The 8,899-nt window shown below is 38.2% G+C and overlaps 1 long non-coding RNA gene across 1 annotated transcript; it reads left to right on the top strand.

Moving 5' to 3' along the window:
* The first annotated feature begins 5,869 nt into the window (after positions 1-5,869).
* On the top strand, positions 5,870-8,587 carry LOC132633863 (uncharacterized). The gene is made up of 3 exons (XR_009579886.1): positions 5,870-6,054; positions 6,963-7,013; positions 8,371-8,587. It is a non-coding gene; the product is annotated as an uncharacterized LOC132633863 (long non-coding RNA).
* Positions 8,588-8,899: the final 312 nt, after the last annotated feature.

Genomic DNA, 8,899 nt, shown 5'->3' with positions numbered 1-8,899 from the left:
AACAGCCCAAAGTCGCCAAAAGTCTTATGCAGACGATCGCTGATGAGACTTGGAATTCCAGGTTGATGATTGGGTATTTTTCAAAGTATCGCCAATGAAAGGGGTGATGCGATTTGGTAAGAAAGGGAAGCTAAGTCCTAGATACATTGGACCCTATAGAATTAACCGCAAAGTGGGTCATATAGCCTATGAATTGGACTTGCCTTCGGAGCTTGAATCAGTCCACCCAGTCTTCCATGTTCCGATGCTCCGCAAGTGTGTTGGAGATCCAACAAATATTGTCCTGATAGATGATGTGCAAGTGACAGAAAAGCTAACCTATGAAGAAGTACCTATTGCTATTCTAGACAGGAAAGTGCAAAGACTTCGAAATAAAGAGGTAGCTTCAATCAAAGTCTTATTGCGAAACAACAATCTGGAAGAAATGACTTGGGAAGCGGAAGAGAAGATGAAGTCCAAGTACCCGTATTTATTCCAAACCCCAAAGGAGATCCAAGATAAAACGACAACAATGTAAGGTATGTATGCTTTATCCTTATGCTTTTGGTCGTGTGTGGCCATAGATATATTAATATTGTGATGTAGCCCTGTGAGGCGATGATATTATGGGTTGTTGTGACAGGTTGGTAGTACCAAGTTACAGGGAAAACTGTGGCGAAATTTTTGTAGAATCCCGAGTGTTTAACATTCGAGGACGAATGTTCCAAAAAGGGGGGAAGAATGTTACACCTTGGAAAATCCCCTGTATATGTACAGTGAATAGGCTAACAAAGGACATGGCATATGCGACATTTTGATGAGTAAGAAAATGAAATTGATGATCCTCAACGAGATTTCAAAGGCATATCATGCAAGGAAAGAAAGTTGCCAAGGAAAGCGAATCATATGTTGTGTATCGGATAAGAATTTCGAGCAACGAGTCTATAATGGCATAATGATGTCTTAGAGAAGAGTAATAATGCCCCTAAGATTGATATTGAGATGTTAAACAAGAGCCAAGAAGGTTCCATAAGGATTGGAGATCAAACGAGTCGACGAAAACAAGTTCCTGAGAACTGGACAACATAAGGCCAGACATACTGGCTGTATAATATTCACGGACCGTATGTCCAGTTCGTAGATCCAGTCCAGTACAACATGGATCACTGGACCAAATATACGGTCAGTAAAAATTATACGGACCGTATGTTGGTCCGTATAAAGTGGTTCGGCCAGCTTTTGTATTTTTATATAAGGGACCCTTTCCATTTCATTTTCATTCCATCCTCCACTCCACAAGACAAGAACACTCTAGAATATTCTCCAACCTCCATCCACAAGAAAAATCAAAGGAAATCAATGATCAACAACACCAAATCCATGAATCAAAGTGCATGAAACCCAAGTAAAGCTCATCTTCCTCCAAGAAAACCAAAAGAGGTGAGATAGGGTTTTGGTGCTAGAGGAGAAACTCTACTCAAGACTTGTCCAACTATCATATAAGGTAATTTTCATGACTAAACCATGTTGTTTAAGGTAATGGAAGATTAAGATACTTGAAGTGTAGGAAGATATAGGAAATGGGTCATTAATGAGTGAATAGTGCCATGTTTGGATGGTAGTTGGATTGAATCATAAATGTTAGGGTGTTGTGATTATGAATACGTTATAAATGAAATTTAGACCATGAAATAAGTGTGATACATGAGAAAATGTGATAGTAAGCTATAACCATAAATGTGGAGAAATTGAAGGGAAATGGTGGGGTGTGGTCAATGTATATGAATGATGATTGTTGATTGCAATATTCTGAATGTTGTTGTGAACATTTTGGAGTTGATATAGAATATGGGAAAAGTAGTATAAACAAAGGAAGTGCTGCCCAATTTTCCCTAGCTTTAGAAAGCCCGTTCTTATAATTGCTTAGCTAATGACGATATAAATTCTCTTGAAGGTAGAACGTGTGCATTAAAGGAGAACACGCAAGCGAAAGCTTAGTTAAACATCAAAGGTATGTAAGGCCTATCCCTTCCTTCAAAGGCATGAATCTTTCAAACTCCCCATGATCCTCTTATATGATGGAACTTATGAGTCCTTAAGCATACTAAATTACATACGAGCATGTTAATGATGATAATGAGTTCAAGTATAGAGATTCGATAGTTCATGATATGGTGATCCCATAACGCTGATGATGTCATTATTGTTAACACCCACCTTACGCACCATTTCCTTCGAGGTGAGGCAAGATACTCCTAAATGCTCATAATATAATCGAGGGTTTACGACCTTACGTCACCCCGATATAACTATGGTTGTCTTCAAAGTCTAATGTATGCTTCTAATACTAAATGTGAAATGATGTAAAGTCATGGTATGTTTATAAGATGCTCAATAATACTAGCTTATAATATGCCTATGTTATGTATGAATATGCCAAGCTATGATAAGATTGTGATACGTTCATGAGATGGGTAATAGTGATGGGTAATGACTGATTTTGTGATGATGAGATTCCACCGCGCCTATATGGCCGGGCATGTCACCGCTAAAGCGGGCTGCATATGATTCCACCGCGCTTATATGGCCGGGCATGTCATCGCTAATGTGGGCTGCTATGTTTACACCGAGCCTAGAGGGCCGGGCATGATCACCACTAGTGGGCGGCATATGATGGTTACCCGGACGTGGGATAACGATGTGATACGTGATGTGACGAGATATGTGATATGATGAGATATGTGATGTGACGAGATCGGTGATGTGATGACATGTGTACTATGATTATGTAAAGTATGATATATGTACGAAATGTATTTGTTTATGACACTCTTACAGGCTATATCTTTCTCTTATGGCTCACGATCCTCCTATTATCTTTATTTCATTCTTGTCTTACATACTCAGTACTATATGGTTCATGCCCATAGGTAGACAGGGAGGCGAGCTTGAGCCAGACCCGTAGTAGCTGTCAGCCGATTGAAAGCACTCCTTTGTCCCGGAGGTGCTTGACTATTCTTTTGTGTATATTTGTATATGTTGGGCTCGACGGGGTCCTGTCCCGTCTATGCGTTTTGTACTTCAGTAGAGGCTCGTAGATACACAGTGTGGGTTATGTGGCCTGATAAAGTCACGATGGCATAATTGTATATATTATTTTTGATAGCCTAGATGGCTTATGCATATGAAACTATTTATGTTCACAAGTGAAACATGACTTTCTTATGGTTTGATTATAAAAATCGATAAGAAAAAGTAGTTAATGAGCATGATGAGTAGTAGAACGAGCGGTGCTCGGTGGTTAGCCCCGGGTACCCGTCGCGGCCCCTAGCTGGGTCGTGACACCATAATATGTTCATGATCTTCTTAAAGGGTCTAACATAATGACTTTCACAGAACTGACATTAATATTAAAGATTGTATATGGCTAGTCATCCACACTTCAGGTATGTGTTCTTTCTCTTGCAGTCAATTGAATAATCAGATCATGGAACAACTCAAACAACCTGTTGTCATTACCGTAGCCAACTATAGCCGTCATTAAGTGTGTGTTTAGAAGTGAAAATTAAGTCATGATGATCGTGTTAAAAGGAAAAAAAAATATCATAATCAAGTCATCAGCTCTTCCTAAGAAGACTCTTCAAATGCCCGTTCACATTACTTTAGTCTCCATTATCACGGCTACTTAAATCAACCTCAAATTGCCTAAATCTCACTCACACTATTCCTTCACCTCGGAACCAAATCAAAAATGTTAAAATGTCGAAATTCTCTTCTAGTTCCGATAAACCCTTTTCTCCCACACATTCACAAAACTCCTCAACCTTAGAATATACTATCCACTTCTCTCTCCTTAATCCACCTCTTCCGATTATACACATGAGTATACCCACAGAGAAGGTGAAAGAAGGAAGAAAATTAGTTGGAGCATATAGAGAAGGGGAATGTACTAAAATCTCTGAAACAGGGGAGAGTGAGCGAAAAATCTGTAAAGCAACAACTCTTCAAGAAAATGAGTTGTTTGATATTGCAAGCTCGGTTCAGGTTGACACGTTAGCCTAATGGAAAAACAAGAGATGAAGACATAAGGGTTAATGGAGAAATAAGGAAGGATGAAACAAATAAGAACCATCTGCGAAAAAGGAAAACTTCAGATATTGGCCCTCATGGGCAAAATCGGTGGAAAAAGATAGTGGATCTTCTTGGGGTAAAGAATGGAGCATGATCTAAAAATTGAGCTGCAAGTGCCTGAAGGTATTCTGAGGGGCATAAATTTCAGTAACTTATAAGAAACAGCTACCAGTTTGGTTGATTCAGATCCATGAAAAACAAATTGATGACATTCCTTCCACTGATTTTGATGATAATTGTGTTAAAATTGATCGTTACTCAAGTGAGATGAGCTCTTGTTCTGCCAATGGCACTATCCCTATAGCCAAAACCCCTCCACATCTCCTAGATGAGACTTCCTAGAATTTGGCCTAGAAAATTACTTTCCTTGTAATAATTCTTCGCATCTAAGTGTCATGTCTGGTCAAAATGATCTGATGTATATAATTGTAATCAAGGGACTAGAATTGTACTTATTGATGTTAATAAAAATGATTTGATTAACTGTTGCATATCTTAAAAATCTGTGCCTCATTCATGTGACTTGAATGTTTTGACTTAAATGAGTGACTGTTATTACCTTGTGTATATACGATAGCCCCAATGACCATGAGTTTCATATTAAAAAGTGCTTAATTACTTCTGGATGAAATTTTAATAATGCCGAAAGGGGGAAGATTAATTAACTGTGTGCTTATGCTTTTTCACTCAATTACTAACCTGGTTTGCTATAAGTGTAATGCTCAAATACTGGGTTATGCGATAGTTGGAATAGGTTACACAGTTGCTTATAAGATAAGTGTAAGACAGGTGTTTATCATCATCAAAAAGGGGAAATTGATTGGCATAAAGCCATGTGTGAAGTTTTGATGATTCACAAAGCGAACCTACAATGCAAAGAAACCAAGTCTAGATATAGTGATAATTGACAAGGTAATTGAACAATGCTAGATAGTTGGTTGAGATGAAGCAGAGGTTCCAGACAATGTAAAAGGCCTGAAAAAGCAAGCAACACTTGTGATACTTGACAAGGTATAATGTTTTCCAGTTCTTAAGTATAGACTTTTGTATTAGGTTGTTTATCGAGTTGTATCTTTATCCGTTTTATTAGAAGCATTACAATTGGAAACAAAAACGTTGTAAATTCAACTTCAAGTTTGGGATCTACTTAAAAGTTGCTTGCTAGTCTAGGGAGATCAGTTGTTATATCCCGTATTTTTGAACGTCGGATTATTTGTAAGCTGAGGTGGGGCCCACACGTCAAGATTTTTTTTGGAACATGTGACAAGCTATATGAATCACATATGTAAAGTTAAACACAACTCATGAAGGACCCTTGGGCCAAATCAAAGTGGAAGCCCTCCAAACGAATATTTTTAAGAAAACGTTTCCGGGTGACCTGATTTGGAGGGGCAAAAACGGTATTATAAGTTTGGAATTTGGAAAAATACCAAGAGATAGAAGTTATAGATAATTGAATTAGCTTTCCAACCATAGGTCGTGGGTTCCTAGGTGAAGTCGGTACAAGGAGATATGGACGTTTTAAGGTCGAAAGGTCAGTGGGCTATGCCCAACTCGGGACCAACCGGTTTGGCCCAAGAAAAATGAAAAGAAAAAAAAATGAGGCCCAAGTTTAAGAGGGTGGCCGGCCAAAGCCATGGCCCAAACCCACAAAAAAATTAATGAATTTTCCATGTGTTAAAATAGATGAAAGGGACCATATACTTATCACTTTATCCATTAGAATTTTCAAGAAACCCAAAAGATGAAGAACAAAAACAAAGGGTCATTTCGGCCAAGACCCATGGAAATTAAGTACCTTAAATCTTGTTCCAAAAATTGTTTTCTTGTAGTATTCCTACCAATTCAAGTACCCTCTACAACGTGGTATAATTATTTCGGAAGATGGTTCATCCGTTTCATCGTTTCCGCACTTTGGTTAAGTGAAGAAGATTGGAGAAAAAGGTAAGAATTCATTCCATGTTATTATGTTATGAAGGTTTGTTTGTATTGTAGTATGTAGAAATGAGTAGAAAGTATGGAAATATGGAAGTTTGCAAAGTGGGTATGTAAGTTGGCATGTAGTCGTGTGTGTATGTATGTTATATACATATGGTGAGTTAAATTTATGTCGTATTCTAGTTGTGAGTATGATGGAATTCATATTGAGAATGAAAGTTGAATGAATTTGGTTGAAGTTGGAAATATAGGTATTGGCCGTGTGGTATATGGAGATTAGAATGGGAATGAATTAATTTTGTTTAATATGTTGGTTGTGTTGTTGTGATCCTTGTAATGTAAAGGAAGGTAATATGATTTAAGTTGGCATTGAAATGGAATGTAAAAGATTATGTCATTCTAATATGATTTTATGATATTGTGGAAATGAAGTCGTTAAGGTGTAAATTATGATGATTGTTGATGAAGTTGGAAGATAGAAACATGTTATGAAAATGTTTGTTAAAGATTAGAAGTTTTGGTGGAATTATGACTTTGGTGGAAAGTTTGTATATTGTGTATATCTTGTGAATATTTTGTGGAATTGATATGAAATGCTTCCAAATTATATTGTGATGATCTTGATTAATGATGAATGTGAAACCCTTGAGATTTGTTTGGAAATTTGAAGTTAAGATGGAAGTATCGCACTATGTTGGAAAGGGAACTAGTTGTGCCATATTGTGTCTTGTAGATATTGTTGTTGCTGTTAGTGTTGTTATTGGGTTGTTGTTGATTGTTTTGGCCGAGTTGAATTCTCGGGGATGCTCTATGTATAGGGGAAATGCTGCCCAAATTTCTGTAGAAAAGTGTTGATTTGATATTGAAGTCCTAAAGTCTTAGGGTTAACATTTGGTAAATGTGACCATTTGTAGATTTTGGACGAAACGGGAAGTGAACTTGGAAAGGCGTAAAAAGCATAAAAGGTATGTAAAGCTATCCCGATTCTTCTTTTGGCATGTCCTAGATGTACTAGGATCGGATTCGAGCCTCGGAAAACATTCTGTCTTTCGGAATCCGCGTTTGAAATTGTCCCTTTTTCATTCATTGGAATTGAACCCTATAAGTATGCTTTGTTAAAGAATTGTGTAAACTTCCGCAAATTGTCTAGAAAGTTATGAAATGTCCCTAGGACCTCCGTAGGTGACTCCATAAGCTTAATATACGTAATTTGAGCCCACCGCTTCGGTTGTCCCGAGGTGGGCCCACTATTTCCGACTTTACCCTTTTTGTGTTTATAACTTAATTTCAAGCGGTTCTAAAGGAAACGCCTTAACTACTCTTCTAACTACCAATGATATTTATTCTAAATACTTTATTGAATCTCTGTAAAGGTATGATATTTTGTGTCTCATTTAGTCTCCCACTATTCCCGCTTTGCCTTTTAGTGTACTATTGCTTTATTTTCGAACAATATAAAATGAAACGTTTTAACTATCCTTTTAACTACTAAGGAAAATTGTTTTAATGATTCCCTCGAGTCTGGTAAACTATTTTGGAATATGAAAATGATCCCAGAAGGATTATTCTTCCGTAACTCATTATGACATACGACATACACTTACTATGATTCTGTCCGATTTCATTGGTTTGATTTGTCATCCGATATGCCACATTGAGTCTCTGGAAATATATGGTATTTTTATTGCATTTAGTTTCCCACTACTCCATTCGTGGATGCCTCAATGTTTCCCACACTGAGCCCGGGCCAGGATATGTTGTCAAGCGTATTCCACTGCATTGTTCGTCGTGCCTCGATGTGAGGGGGCAGGTATATATGTACATGGGTTGTGGAGTATGTTGTGCCATGTACACACATTCTGATATGATATGATCTGATATGGCCATCTGATATGATATGTTATGTTACGGGGTTATCCCCTATTCTGCTCCTTATGTGTGGTGGCACCAGCGTCGGGGGGTGGCCACGTTCTGTTTGCCGAGTCCCTTGGCAGGGGTCGGATATGATATGGTATATGTTTCTGTACATACTCCTCATGTTTTGAAAATATGCATTTGATACTTCGGACGTTACACTCACTTCTCTGTAAGTTCTGTTTCGGTTATGATCTTGTTCCGTAATGAGACCAGGTACGACATATGTTTTCAGCGAATACTATTTATGCTATATGATCAGCATTTAGCTAATCTGGATATTCAGTTCATTTTCTGTATCTTCTGCTTCGATTATGACTTTGTTTATTACGTTTCGTGCTTTACATACTCAGTACATATTTCGTACTGACCCCCTTCCTTCGGGGGCTGCATTTTCATGCCGCGCAGGTACAGACGACAGATTTGCTGACCCGCCTTCCTAGGACATCTATTCTGCTATTTTGGGAGTGCTCTTTTGTCCAGAGCCTATATGTTGGTACAGTCTGCTGCTATTGTATATATGTATGCTATTCAGGGGTATGACGGGGCCCTGTCCCGTCTTGTGATTCTGTTATAATCTGTAGAGGTCTGTAGACATACTTGTGTGGGTTCTGTATATGTTTTGGGATGATATGATCTGTGACAGCCTTATCGGCTCCCATGTACTATGTCGGTTCATTTATGATAATTACTAACGCCAATTGACTTTTACATTTAAAAATATTCTGTTGATATGCTAGTCTGGGTTATTGGGTACGTTTGGGTGTCCAGCACGGACACTAGTCGCGGCCTACGGAGTTGGGTCGTTACATCAGTGAGATAGGGATTAGAGGTTAGTTTCTAGGTTACAGAGTCTGTAACTTGAATTTGCAGAGGCTCACCGTTTTAGTGGAGTTAGGGGTAAATCCTGCAGAGGTGTAGGTCGTGGTTTTTATCA

This window comes from Lycium barbarum, chromosome 3 (assembly GCF_019175385.1).
Source record: "Lycium barbarum isolate Lr01 chromosome 3, ASM1917538v2, whole genome shotgun sequence".
In the NCBI taxonomy this organism is placed as follows: domain Eukaryota; kingdom Viridiplantae; phylum Streptophyta; class Magnoliopsida; order Solanales; family Solanaceae; genus Lycium; species Lycium barbarum.
This window is presented reverse-complemented; position numbering and strand designations above follow the sequence as displayed.